Here is a 16068-nt window from a genome sequence, read left to right as displayed (position 1 = left end):
ACTTACCCAGGCTTTTGTTTCCTTCCACTCTTCTTTTCCGTTTGTAAACAACCTCGTTTATAAACCAGCTCGCAAGTATACGACAGTTGTTTCATGACGTCATCTATGGTGCAAGAAAGAGGTGTTTATAGGCGGTCAGGACCTCACACACAGATGGACGTATATAACATATAGCTGAAGTATTTAACATACGTATACGTGTATAAAATACGGAAGATTGTTAGATGTCAGACATCCTGCAGCGGCATGATATAACATCCAAGCGCGTTAAAGGCAGTAGCTGTGTAGCATATGGATAAAGTACGCTCCGTACAGATTTCCTGATAATGGATTTTTCTCAGTGCAAGCGCAAGAAAATATGTTAATGTGTTTAATTCGCTCTAATTACTGTAGTTATACTAATTAGCTAGCTTATCTGATTATTTTTAAAAAGTCATCCTCTCCCAGCCCCACCCAAGGGATAAGGATGAACTTGATTGAACATAGTGGAAACTAATATCGTTAACCTCACCGACCTCGAAAACTATGAATTCAACACTAATATTTGTAGTTTTCGATTACTTTTAAAATCTTGCCCCCTCCCTGGAAAGTGGAGTATGACCATGAAGTTGAATTGAATTAAAACTGTCACTATTCATCTCAGCGATCTCAAAAGCTATGAATTCAACTCTAATATTGCTCATTTTCGGTGAGGCGGCAAATTATTTAGAGCACAGGGGCGCACAATATATAAATACGGGCCTGACAAATCACCTTACTAAGTTTTGAGCATATATACCTGTATATCAGTATATTTATATTCTTAAAATAGTGTTATTTAAAATTTCCTTAACTTTATATTGGACTTAACAATAGAAAATATATATTAGTTAATTTTTACTTAAATCAATTGAAAGCTAAGAGCTTATACTCGATTCAATTTATTAATATTTAACTTATTAAATTTTTAAATCAATAGCCTACCTACTTTAGACTCTTATCTATTTAATTTATGCAATTCATTTGAATATTATTTTGCTATCTTTTTTTGAACTAATAATGAATATAAGAGCCCCTCAAAGAGAGACCTCTGGTAAGAGTACTTAAGTTAAACAATACAGGATATTTTATAATAACATTGTGCTGTTAAATTTAACAATGACTTCAAATTCTTTATTGATATCTTCAAAATGTATAGTCACAGAAATTGACTTTTCAACACAGAGCAAGATGATAGAGCAAAATGAGTCAAACATAGAAAAGAAGTTGATAAAAACAATGAATTGTAGGAAAATTGAACACGAAATTAATGTGAGCGCAGCTGCATCCACTGTGCAGCCGCCTATGATCCCGCGTGTTCTTTATACATGGTGTCTCAAAAGTTCCCTGACAGGGTATTCTGTTATCAGAGTTAACAACAAAATGTAAGAGGGAAAACCGTCTCCAAATATGATATTTTCAATCTAAAGTGAAGGATTAAAAAAAAATCGGACGAGCTGTTTGGGCTGTACACTCTTTATGCGCCCAATGTTAAATGAAAATCCAACGTTGCCATTTACCTGGACCCACAACAAAAGTAAATTAAGTTACTGTTTGAAATGTGGGCTGGCCATGACACGTTAGCATAAAATACAGTAACTTCATTCACTTATGTTGTTGATCCAGGTAAATGGCAACGTTGCATTTGTATTTAACATTGGGCTCATAAAAAGTGTACAGCCCAAACGGCTCGTCCGATTTTTAAAAAAATCCTTCACTTTAGATCACATTTGGAAACGGTTTCTCCCCTTACATTTTGTTGTAACTCTGATAATAATAAAGTTACCCTATATCAGGGGACTTTTGAGACAATCTGTATATTATTTATATATAATAGAATGCATAAGGGTTTCCTCTGGAAATAATGAAGTGTGGCTCGCATTTTGAAAACTTTCTATTAAAGAACAGCAATTTAACAGTGCACTTTATGATCACTGTTCGTAATATCAGATAGGTATAATACAATGATCTGAAAGGAACGCTGAAATTTCTTCATAAAACTTCTTTTTTCGTCTTTCTTTTTTCCCCTTTTAAAATGTATATATCATACACAGTATAGGATACCATTTGGCTGCCACGACATTTGAAATATTTAAGCTTAAGTCGCCTACTTTCTTCCAGGGAATGTGGCTGATATTTTTAAACTTAAAAAAGTAATTTTCAAAATCTGATTATCAATGTTAAAAAGAAACCGCTTTGGAGCAGACTCAGTTCTACCTCCGGAGTCAGACTCTTTTAACTATTAGTCTTACATCATCGCAATACCAGCAGCCACTCTGGTACCTCGCGGGCCCTGTGATCACTCTTGGTGATTTGGTTCAGGCACAAGAGCCTACTCAATTCACGGTTTCTGACTTCCATGCAAGCTGGATTACAGAAGCACGCCACAGCTTCCAGTCTTCTTATCAGAGCGTTTAAGAGCATACTACAAGCACTAAAATTAACCCGTAACGATATTTCATTCTTATCGAAGGTCAACAATTTCGAAGATGCGCGATCATGTTTCTTGAATCCATGACACAATCCGCCATTTTTAGGCTACTTTCAACACGTAGTAAGTTTTGCCAACAAAATGCCAATTAAAGCATGCTGTATGACTTATTTCTAGTTACTGTTGCTGGTATTGTTGGGATAAATAATTATAATAATATACAAATGCATGATATAGTCATATAGAAATAATATTAATGCTAAGACACTTACTATACTAGTCACAGAATTGGTTGTTAAATTATTTGAATGCCACTACTGAGTAACTCCTGTCTCATGTAGCCTTGATCCTGAACTGGAACATTGATTTCAATCAATTAATAAATGACGAATTATATGTATTTTGATATGTCTTGTATATTTTTTGTTTTACATAATTAAATTAATTACAGTATACATAATGTTCTTTGCATTTTGTATTTCTAAAGATCTTGCCATAAATATACTAGTTTAAGATCAAATAAAACAAGAATTTTAGAAAAACCAAAAATGGATCAAAAGATTACAATCCTGGACAATAATTAGTTTTCGGATCAGGGACCACAATTTTTTTGAATGGCCCCTAAATTGAATTTTCGTATTTTCTAAGGAATAAGCACATCATATTGAGTTAAGTGATAGTTTGGGTTTGGCTATGCTATATATATGTAGTTCTCCAGATATAAAGCTTACAAGAAAATTTTTGATTAAAATATATTGAACCTTTTGATCCAAAAAATAAATCGTATTATTTTAAACAATTCTGTAACATAGATAAATATATGTTTATCCCCTTTTCTTTCCAAAACAACTGAACAGGTAGAAATTTGATCGTTTTGCATAAACTTAGATTTACGCCTGGAAATGCTTTTATTCGATGGTATATACACATATCATTACCGATTATCGCCACCGAAAATCACTTTCATTTGCTTTGAGTTTTTTTTTTTTTTAATGAAAATTTCCATATATGGTAGTAAGTTTCACATTCTATCGCTTTCATGAACTTCGGAAATTTCATCCCAAAGATATGAGGGAAAGTGTTTGTAATGATTAATACATGTTCGTCCTGAATCACTGATTACAAAGCTCAATATTTGATATGCGGAGTTTTCTTTTTCAGTGTATAAAGATTACACAAATTCAATATACCTTCATGGAAACTTTTGTGGCTAACGCGTGGGTGCAAGTGCTCTTGGGTTCGATTCTCTGTAGGAGAGCATAGAACATATTATGATGATTTAGATTCCATCTTAAAGTGCAGGTTCATGTCTCATATAGGTTCAGTGTTGACAAAGGACAATAGTCTTCAACAAATTCAGAACGAGAGACGCAGCACAATTGGCACAGGCAGAGCACGGGTTAAAGATATTTCTCCACGATGACACGAGAAACATCTGTTAGTTATAAACTAAATTTTTAACATTCTCATTTAAGCTGAACACTGCCTATTTTAAAGATTAAGGTTAGCAAATTAAGAAAATTGCTAATAAAATAGAAAACTCCTCACAACAACTCATGGAAAAAGGAGACAACAGAATCTTATTTCAAACAGAGCAAGATATCACATGCAAATTGAATCGATGAGTTTATAGCTTAGAATTATCTAATCGTCAATTTTAAAGTGAATTCTTGTGAAATCTTCGGTGATTCACAAGGTCTTGTATTCTGTCTTGAAATACATAAATCAAATTGGTTCCAGAATGCGATAAATCTGAATAAACAAAACAAGAGCTTGGTTTCTTTGCTGACGGTACATGCTTCATGCTATTGCTTATAGATGGCAGGAGTGTGAACACATGATCATAAAACTTATGTCAGTGGCTACCATATGACACGCGACGGGAGGTGCAGTGACGAGAGCTGTTACGTTGACGACGCTACAGAATTGGGGAGGGCATACGTCATCTAGTGACGTAATTAATCCGGTCCATATCATGGACAGTGTTTCCATGTGCAAGACAACCTTGACAACATTGTACAGAGAACGATAATATTTCAAATGTGTTTGGTTGATGGTATCGTATCACTTATTAACCATAAAACAACTAAAACAAGGAAAGAAAATAAAATAAAGAATGGCTGTGGAAACGAAACTAATGTTTTGATATTTCAAATATATGACAATTAGAAATATCAAAAATTTTCATTCATTTTATGTTTATATTGATGGTAAAGAAAAATATACATGATTTTATTGGTATTTACGATAACTGTGTGTTAAAGGCTCTACATTTACCATCCCAACAAGTAAATCATGTGCAGGAAATTACAATTTAAAATAAAAATACTGTATGTAGTATTATGTTAATCTAGTTTCCTATTTACGAAAATTCTTTACATTTATTTTTACCGATGTTATTATTATTATTATTATTATTATTATTATTATTATTATTATTATTATTATTATTATTATTATTATTATCTGTGCGACACCTCAAAAGAAGCCACTAGTTCATAGTGTCTGGAATGTTTAATATTGTTTTACAATTCCCATTATCTACCATCTTAAATACATCACTATAGGGCAGGGGTGCATCCAGGGGCGATTTCCCCCCCCCCCAGAAAAGGAAACGTTCTTTTATTATGTATATAGGCATATATATAACCCATCCCAGAGTTTGAAGCTCTTAAAAGTAGCTCTAAGTAACAGTATGACAACCCACCGCCCCCCCCCCAGAAGTCGGTCCTGGATCCGCCCCTGGTATAGGGTCCAATAGAGTGTTTATTAAACTACTTCAATCTTAACAGTTTTATTGGTCTTCTCTATAGCAATATCAGAACGTGAGACATACCATAGGTTTCTACTGTAGAAACGATATAATCAACAATTAAATTGTTGTTCCTTGCAAGAAACTCATCCTCAAAGAACGGATAATCGAAACATCACATCGTGAAAAGTAATTGGTTATCAATTGTGCTGCCAATTAGTAACCATTTATTGGTTCTATTTTGTCTCCAAACGATTTTTATTTCCATTGATAATCATCGCTTAAACAAACCAAATCGTACGTTAAATACTGTTAATTGAAATCAAGAAGAAAAGAAACCGGTTTCACGTGTTCACTCCACTTTTCATCCGGGGTCAGCTTATGTCTATTTACTTAGAACATTGTTCATCTGTGTGGGTACCTGTCTCCTTTGCGAACCAGCAGCATCTCTGGTACCCCGCGGAATTTGTGATTACCGAAGTAAGTTTGGAGTTTCGAATGGAGTCACGTTACTACACAGTTCCTGGCCTCCATGAAAGCTGGATTACAGAAGCACGCCGCTGCTCCCGGCCACTCACTCCCCGCGAACAACACAGTATTTAATGTAGCAAACAGTGTTGCCAGGTTCTCTCAAAACCTGCCAACGGGGCATGTCCCTACAATCACTGGTCAGAATGGAGAGAGACAGTATATTATTACATGTGAAATGTGATACGTATTGTGATGGAATGTATACTCTGTGCCCAAAAGAAGAGGAAAAAATGTACTAATTACATTTAATTTCTATTTTCTTCTGTTGCTAACTATACTTCACCCCCCGAATGCAAATTATTATGCTAATGGTTTATACGTCTTCGCACGAAGGTCATGGCGTGCAAGAAAAAATACAAATAAATTATAAAAATAACGAGAAACGTTATCTTGTGGCAGTGGTGTATTTACGATTTTGTTTCGGGAGGGGCTTTGCTAATTTGGGGGGGGGAATTTGCCTGGAAATGTGAAAATTCTGCAAGATATTTCATTTACTTTACTATACTAAGTAAGATTTCGGGGGGGGCTTAAGCCCGGAAGTCACCCCCCTAAATACGCCACTGTATTTGTGGAACGACAAATCACACTTTCTCGTTTACGAAATAATACAGTCATTTTCTTTTCCTCTCATTCTTCATTTGCCTTGGCGTGAAACACCACCGTTCATTTCTCATTCTCAACTGTTCTAAAGGATTGATAGCAGGCTCGTAGCTATGGAGTGGTTCAGCCCTATCCGAAATTTTCATTTATTTTCTATAGATAAATTAAGCAATGAACAAATTTTGATAGCTTATTACTTTACAAGAAATAAAGAAAAAGAAAGAAAAATAGTCCGATTTAGTTGTATTGCGGAATAGAGGAAGTAATTAAAAATTTTAGTTCATTTATACTCTCGATTATCTGCGGATGGATTATTTGTTTTGCGGACAACACAGGTGTACAACCAAAAAGCTGTTTGCATAAGTTTAACTGATTTTTACGCTTCTGGGTGCACCGAAGTCGAAACTGACACCCGTCTGGGACGTCAAGTTTTTGCACAATCAAAATGTAACGTGGTCAAACAGGTAGCTGGAAATCGTATCACACGAAAATAAAAATGGACAAGGAAGATTAAATGTATTTGTGCTCTCCGAAACATGAAAATACATGTATATTGGTCCAAATCACTGACACATACCGTAATGTGTCATGAATGAGAGTACGAGATTACAAAGAAAAAACAAAAACAATAAATCTGTTTATAAAACGAATTTGGTAAGTTTATATCTTAGATTTGTAAAACGTTGGTAAGTAGTTCTGGCTACACCGTTTGTTGCTCAAATACTACGAGTACGCGAGTACACGTGTTTTTGTTGGCCCTGATAGTAGAAAACTCATATCCGACAAAGACTTCACCAGTTCAATGACGCCAACTCAAAAAGAGGTTTGGGTTGTCTTTACTGTGGTCATCAAAACGTTTTTGGGAATCCGAAAGAACCCACACTACAAGGAAATGGTGCAAAAAATGTTGCACGAGTTCCGAAAGCTTGGTTGCTCCATGAGTTTAAAGTTCATTTTCTCAACTCTCACCTTGACTACTTTCCTGACAATGTGGGAGCAGTGAGTGGAGCGTTTCCATCAAGATATCAAAGACATGCAACGACGGTACCAGGGTAACTGGAGTGTTATGATGATGGCAGACTAGTGCTGGATGTGGTTTAGGGGTCTTTCGGCAGCCACCTAGAAAAGGACAAGCTCCAAACGAAGTCTGACATACAAAAAAAAAAAAAAAAAAAAAAAAAGACGATATCACAAGCAATCTGATTGAGGGTGGTATTACTTTTTTGTCTTTACGTGTGTGCGTGTTTCTGTACATTAATTTGTGTTACGCTCTTAATGGTGTTTCTGTAAATCGCATATTTGTGTTCATATTTTTCTTCAACAATGACCAGCCGTTTGTTCGAAACTCAGACGTCCCAGGACAAAACGGTTGTCATTCCTGGAGTCAGCGCACCCCAACACATACGAATCAGTTAACTAAACTGAAACAGCTTAGCATTGTTTTATTTTTGCAGGCCTGTGTTATCCGTAGTCATCATTCATTCTTTTCTTCTTTCTTTGCGACGCTAAGTTACGGTACGGTATATTTTTTAAGCTCTATATATAAAAATGATAGTCACTAGGAGTTTGTGACTTAGTAACTCTTGAACCACCCGACCGATCTCGATCAAATTTTCAACTAAGATGAGGTTCGGGTCTGGGATGGCTTTTATCATTCCACTTGGACGGTGCAACTTAGGAGAGGTTGACGGGGGAGATGTTTAAAAGTGATCGAAAATGAAATTCGAATCAATAGTTTTTGAGGTCGCTGAGATGAACAGTGACACTTCCGATGCCATTTAAATCCAACTTCATTTCTTTATGTCCAAAATGAAATATATTCTCCCCGTTCGTAGAACGGGTATTCTGTTAGTCACAAACAAGGAAAAGGTGTTTCCTTTCAAACACAAAAAGCAATAATATTAAACCAGTTGATATTTTATTTTATTACTAGCAGCATTCACCCCGCTTCGCTGCGGTCACCCTGGAACGCAATAAACTTTGTTACTTAGATAATTTTTACTTTTTCGCTTTCAAGTGATATGATAAAAACCATAGAAAATTGGATTAAATGTTAACATTATATCGCCTGTCATTTATGTTAACCCGCCGAGTGACACGGTCATGTGGGTTGCATATAAATACGGTTAGATTTAGCTATGATAAGCTAACAAAGGATTTGTACGTTATGGACACTTGAATGGTCAATTATCTCAAGACACTGGTAATTAAAAATTAAAGTGATATGATAAAAACCATCTAGGGTCCAAATCTTAATAACCCCCCAAAAATAAAAGAAATTGGTTCAGCCGTATTAGCGTGAGGAGGTAACAAAGGATTTGTGCGTTCTCTTTTATATATATAGATTATTATTATTATTATTATTATTTTGTCAAAAAGTAAATCAAAAAACTTATAAGTACAGAAAGCGACTGTTTATTAAGTCATAATTTTGTGTATATGTCCCTTACTATAACTAAAAGTGTTCAAAAGCATTTTCGTGTTATTTTGTGTCCGTTTACGGTCATTTTGCGGATTAATCGCGAAATTCGCTTATCCCCAATTGCCGCGCCACCCAATTGCTTCGATAATTGACAGTTTACTGTATTTATTTCCGGTTTAATATTGTTTCTCAGAGGGAAGGCCATAGTTTTTTTTTAATTGATTGCACTATTCCCATGTAGGTTCTTGTCATTTTAAGTAGAAACCATTCCTTGAATCGCTCAAGGAGGGATGAGCTTATTCTTGCTTTCTGTACGCTCCTTTGATGTGGGAGACCCTGGTTCGATTTCCGGTCGGAGCTTATGTGGTTCGGATCCCACGTTAAATTGTAGGTCCACGTCCGATACAGCCTCGCTGCTGAACGGGACGTTAAACTAAAAATCAAATCAAATCATATCATATTTCTTGCTTTCAGAAATTAAACGTCTTTTGTTGGAACCTTTCATATAATGCTAATCTGGCTGCTCCGGTATTTTTCTTTTTCTTTCTTCATGTAAGTTCGAGATGACATTGTCTTCTGTTAGCAGGCAAGTATGTTTTCCATTCACTTATACAATTACGTATTCATTGTTTAATCAATTTTCAGTTTTTAGAAGTTGTTATCAGGGTTTGAATCAACAAGCCAGGAGATAAGGGGAATATTCTCTCTCAACAAGTAATTTCCCCTGCTTGCCAAATAAAAAACTTCTTTGTTCGGGAAATATTTCCCCCATTTCATATGCAATGTCTTATTTACTGTTAAAAAGAGTTAAGTATTCCTTCTCTGCCTTTCTCGGTTCCTTGTTCCAAGTTTTACGTTCATTTCAAAGTACTGAATTCGAGTATTTTTTGTTGTCTTCTCGTAATGTCACGTTTCTACTTCGTACACTGCTTCGTCCGCGTCCTTTATGTAACTTCATTCAGTGACTCACATGTTACGCTTTGCATTATAATCATGATGATCCCCTTAAAGATTTCCCACATTTTCCCCTACTGCTTCTATTTAAAGTTCTCATTCCATACGTTCAACAATACTATCTAGAAATTGAAATATAGGTAAATATTCTTCAGTCTTGTTCAGACGTCTATCACAGCCTCAAGCATCTAACCACCGCTGCTTTCCTTTTTCATGTTTATTTTCATCTCATATTACTTTTAGAGTCTTTCTTTGTTTTGTCTGGCATCATGTTAATTTTCAATTCAGTTCTGTAGTAACAACCATTTCATCTTAGAGTAATTATATTAGTCCTTCTACCTCCTATAATCAACGTGTTTCCTAATTAAAACTCTTCTTCGTTACTATTCTAGATATTAAATGATGGTACTGGAAGCATTTTTTTTTTTTTTAATCAAATCCCTTTTTCCATTTCATCATCTTATATCATATCTTGTATTTCAACTTTGAATACTTGGTTCATATGTAATTTTTTCCCGAACGTTTGATCTTTCCTCCCAAGCTTCTTTAGTATCTTCATCCAAATTACCAAAGTAAAGCAGTTAAAGCCATTTTAAATCAACGAACACTATATACATTGCCTTTCTTCCCTTTGTCTAAACAACTTCATCTATTTTACTCAGGATGTATTAATACTTAAATGTCAAGTGAATACTTTCCATTATGTAGGACCAATATTAACAGACCGAAACCATAGCTACGAAGAAATTAAATGTCAAACTGTAAGCAGGGAATTCGTGTTATTTTTCAGTTCAATCTAATTTGTCTTCGCGAATTATGTCGAAGAATTTGAAGTTTAAACTGAAATGATAATTACGCCTATTGTGCTATGTGGTTGCTAAATATAATCGCTTACTTTGAGAAAAGAACGCAGACTGAAAATATTTTAAAATAAAATAGTGGTGCGAATATTTGGACTCAATAGAGATTGGAATGTGGAATCGCGGAAATTTCATAACGAGAAACTGCATAATTCGTACCGTTTGCCTAACATTCTTAGGGTCATTAAATCTAGAAGGCTCTGGTTTCAAAGTCATTTATTTATTTATTTATTTTTTTTTTTTAAGTAGGAACGCTTTCAAGATTCTAACTGGAAACCCAGTCGGTGAAAGATCATTAGGAAGAGTCAGGCGCAGATGGGAGGACAACATTGAGATGGATCTCACAGAAATAGGAATACAAAGTAGAAACTGATGTGAAAGGAATTGATGGAATGAGGGAGCAGTATAATAACGAGAAAACCCACGGACATGATGTTATCCAATGAAAACTCATGTAGCCTGGAATCGATTCAATGATCCCTTGCACCAGAAGTGAGCGTTCTACCACTTTTCTTAAAAAGACAGGAAAATGCATATGTTAAAACGCTTACGCTTTTCAGAGGGAATCAAACCAGTGGCGATTTCAGATTTCCCTTGAGAGAACTTACAATACACTGGGGGTAAGGAAATATTGGGAAAATACTGGTGACCCACTTGAACAATATTTGTGATGGACCTATGCATTGATGAAGGGGAGGGTCAAAAAAATATGAGTTTGATACAGTACATATTCTTTGAGGTTTTCTTCACAATGTCCACTATTTGGAGTGAATTTACCTATAATAAAAGTTATCCTCTCCTCGATTTGATAAACGCGATTTACAGTAACTATCATAAAAATATTTTGATCTAATATGATACATATTTTTTTTTTCTGAGCATAGCTAATCGTTATCAGTGCTTGAGTTTAAAATGAACAGAGAATGACAGAGTGACTTCAACCCCTCTTCTTTTCCCTTCTTCAATTTAAGAAACATTTCACGATAATTCGTTTTATATATATTCCGTTGTCTAATAACATGTAATACCCGGCGGGAGCTGATGTGGTTCGGATTGCACGTTAATCAGTAGGTCCACGTCTCATATAGCCTCGCTGCTGAAAAAGGACGTTAAACTCAAAGTCAACTCAACTCAACTCAATAACATGTAATATGCCCGTCGATTTTGTGACAGTGAATTTATGCTCCCCCTCCCATTTTTTTTTTTTAAAGTAAGCTCTAGGGTAGATTGATAATTACTCGTAATATTTGGAATTGAAGTTGGTGAGAGGTAAGATGATTAAATTGGTCAATTAAAAAGAAAGAAACATATTTCACTGTTTTTGCACACAGAATCACTGATTCCAGAAGAAAGAGAGATAAGTAAGAAATTATTTTAGGAGTTTAATCATTCCCACCCGGAGTCAGACTAAGTTTGTGGGCCAACAGACTCCACAGAGGATGCTTTGACTGTCGACACAACCGCCAACGACTTAACCAGCAGCAAGCTCTGGCACCTCGCGGGTCCGAATACTACTCTTTGAAAGAGATTCGCACAGAATGATTACACTCCAATTCATAATTCCTGGCTTCCATGATAGCTGGATTACAGGAGCACGCCACGACTCCCAGCCACGGAGTCTCGCCTATTTCAGAGATTAGTTAGAAATTCTGCCGTTACGCGGAGCTGAGTCGCTAGCAGTAAACGAGAGCGGAGGAAAACAGCGGAACGCTGTTTCACTTAGTTTTATGTTTTTCTTCGAGTAAATGCAATCTGTCAAACTTTTTCATTTTAAGTGATAATCATAACTAGAGACCGCATGTTAGGCAAAATGCCTATTCTTTCATATTAAAGATATGATCAAAAATAACGTTTTAAAGCAGGGCCGCCCACAGGGGGGATGTATGGCGCAAGCTGCGCCATTGAGAAAAATTTTGGGGGGGATTTTACTCTACTTTCGAACTAGCAATTTTACTGTCGGAATAGCATTAAAACACGATTTTGAGAAGCTAATTTTCAAAAATTTTCCGGGGTGAACCCCCGTACCCCCTGCTTCGATACTCGATGAATGAAGTATCGCGCAAGTAGCCGTATGAAAGAAAAGGTTGGTTCGTTTTAAGAGAGAAGGGCCGCCCACAGGAGGGATGAATGGCGCAAGTTGTGCCATCGAGAAAAAAATTGGGGGGAATAAAAAAATTGGGAAAGAATTTTACTCTAATGTCGAATAAGTAATTTTGCTGTCGTCAGAATAACATTGGAACACGGTGCGATTTTTTTTTTTACCCCCCTACCCCCTGTTTAGAAACTCTATGAATGAAGTACCACGCAAGTTTCTATATGAAAGTATGGCACCAAGTTCTGGTGAACAACAGTTACAAACACTCAAGGAATCACTTTCAAATTTAGATTTGAAACTTGCCTATGTTGTCTGTTGAAAATTATAAATTAGTTTGACATAATTGTGAGCTAATGGTAACCATACAGACAACAGCCAAGTTTCAAATCTAAATTTGAAAGTGATTCCTTGAGTGTTTGTAACTGTTGTCCACCAGAACTTGGCGCCTATTTTTGTGATTTCAATTCTTTTTAAGGCCACTCGTACTTGGCTCTTTTACAGAAATGTTTTTTGTTGGATATCACTTCTTTTTGTAGGCTAATTTCGAGGACATTTTCTTTTGGTATCAAACTCAATAACTTGTAACTTGCGTCTTACTTTTCATGTACAAGGGAATTATATCAATATTTTGTAAAGAAAAAATACTACTACTAATTGTAAAAAAAGAATACCTGTGACATACACAGTGTGTAGAAGTTTTTATACTCTTCAATATTCTTATAGAACATATTTAGTATTGTACGCTACCAAGACTCCTAATAAAAGTAATGCCATTTTTATAATTACTACTGCCCCTGCTACTACTACAAGCATTCTATAATACTACTACAGGAAATAAAAACAACAACAAAAATAACAATTACTAGTACTATAAAAACTACTGCTACATTGGGCAATTGTTTTTAGAGGACTTGAGTTTTGTGGAGGGAAGAGATTATTAGTTTTGGGGGGAGAGCGCCATCAGCTTTGGGGGGGATGGGCATCCCTGTTTTAAAGTTTATATGAGGGGGGTAGTTTCGATTTAAGCCAATTTTATTTTGCCTATTTTGCCCATTTCGCCCCTTACTGCCTAGATAATTGCTTTAGTGTCTAATGTTGTCTATTCTATGCATTTTCTTTACAATAAGCCTCCATTGGGAAAATGTATAATTTATGTAATATGAATAACACACAGATATTAGGTGTTTGTAAACACAAGCACGTGGTACATTACTACATACAGGGTGAGAGGTAACAACACCGAAAAAATTTGAAGGTGATTCCTTATATGAAACAAAAGAAAAAAGTTCTAATAAACATGGGCCGAAAAACATATTCTTTCAGAGTTATGAACTGTCAAAAATTCGAAAAATCACGTTTCAAAACACCCTGGCTTAGAAAATATAGGACCTATCCCAAGCGGTTTAAGGAATTACACAGGAAGTAGTATGCTCTCTATCTAAATATCCATGTTTTACCATCCTCCGTTATCGACGAAAGGAACTGTAAAAAGGAAGTTGAGGTATAGGGATACTCCTTTAAGTACTAATCGTGGTACCAGTGAATTCTGAAACATGGATAATTAGACAGAACGCATACTAGTTTCTGGATAATTTCTTAAATCTCTTTGGATAGGTCCTATAGTTTCTAAGCCAGGGCGTTTTAAAACGTGATTTATCGAATTTTTGATAGTTCATAACTCTGAAAGGAGACGTTTTTCGACCCATGCTTATTCTTTCATTTCATAAAAGGAATCACCTCCCAAAGTTTTCCGGTGTTGTTACCTTCCACCCTGTATATATAAAAAAGAAGATATTAACAAACGTATATGTTTCCAAATTCTTTGAACATTTTATCTGTGACTTGGATCATTTTTTAAAAAAATGTATTGAGTATTTATATTGATTATTTCGAGTTACATTTTAGTGCCTATTTTACTGCATAGTTTTTAAATTTTAAGTGCCTATTTTTCAGGTTTTTAATGCCTAAACATCCGGTCTCTAATCATATCTATACCTAGAAATAATTTAACATGCATAACTCGCTATTCTGTTGTGCGATAAAATCCAAAACTAATAATTTATAACAGTGGTTCTCAATCGGTGTGTCGCGACACAGTTATATGTTACGCAGTTTCATAGGATGTGCCGCGAAATTTTAGAATTTAAAAATCATGAAGTATTTAATGTCTATCAATTTTCAAAATTGAGACAGAATGTGCCAGTCCATGCCTCAAATTTCTACAACAACGTTCAGTACTACCTACTACGTAAAGTCAGTATTTTATATAGGCCCTAAATTTATAGGTTTACGCTATTATGTAATTTGTATTATTAAGAGTAAAAAGTCAAAGAAACGTGTCACGATGCATTGGGAGTTCAATAAAGTGTCCCGTTAGTCACAAACGATTGGAACCACTGCTTTATAGTAGTCGTAATCAATATTGGCGAGTAGGAAAACAAAACATTCTAAACAGATCGTTATAGGCTTATTCATAGCACTTTATAGATATTAGGCCTAACGTCAAACAACTAACTACTTAATAGTTCTACATATTCACCTAATTCTTCCATCAAAATATTTCGACATTTAGTACTGAAATTAATTTACAGTGGCAATGTATTTGATAGTTAACATAAGGCATCAAAAATAATTATAAACACTACTCTGGAACAGTAAATAGCTTTAGAATTAATCAACTTGCTTGTCCAATTCATTAGTTTTAAAAAAGCAAATTATTAAATTCTCAATTACTAGCGTTTAACGGGGAAAATGTGCAAAGATAAGACATATGCCAATTGTTCAGTGGTGCTGATTGCTAAATAGCTTCGGGTGGGGGCGTTTGGATATGTGGATTTCGTTGTCATATATTTAAGCAAAGGATCCAGTCTTAAGAGGGATCAAGCAAACTTTGGGAAGGCCGGGTCCCGTCCGTTCCCCGAGATCGGCGCCCAGGCAATCTATAGATCTCATTGGGCTGAACATAATGACACTGGTGGTTGTACATCTTCATGCGTAGTTTTCGAGAAAATCGACAACAAATTGATGCTCTACCCAAATGACGGCACCTTATACTTAACAAGATTTCCATTATGACAGTACCAATAAATAATAAATAGTATTCTGCAGGTGAAGTTGTCAGCTCTGTTATTCAACTTTTAGCAAAGGAATGATCGGCGAAACGAACTGATACCTTAAACTAGAATTTACGACTAAGATTCAGATCTAATTGCCTAGTCTACTAAATTGGACCTACAGCTTAACGTGAAATCCGAATCACTTAAGATCCCACCGGGAATCGAATCCGTATCTTCTATGCCAAAGGCAGGTACGCTAACCGTTTAGCCACAAAGGAATTCCACTAAGTTATACTACGGTATTTATAATTGCCCACTGGACGAGAGGATATACAATATTTTTCATGAC

Source organism: Thermobia domestica, chromosome 15 (genome assembly GCF_964235325.1).
Source record: "Thermobia domestica chromosome 15, izTheDome1.hap1.1, whole genome shotgun sequence".
NCBI classification, from domain to species: Eukaryota; Metazoa; Arthropoda; class Insecta; order Zygentoma; family Lepismatidae; genus Thermobia; species Thermobia domestica.
This window is presented reverse-complemented; position numbering follows the sequence as displayed.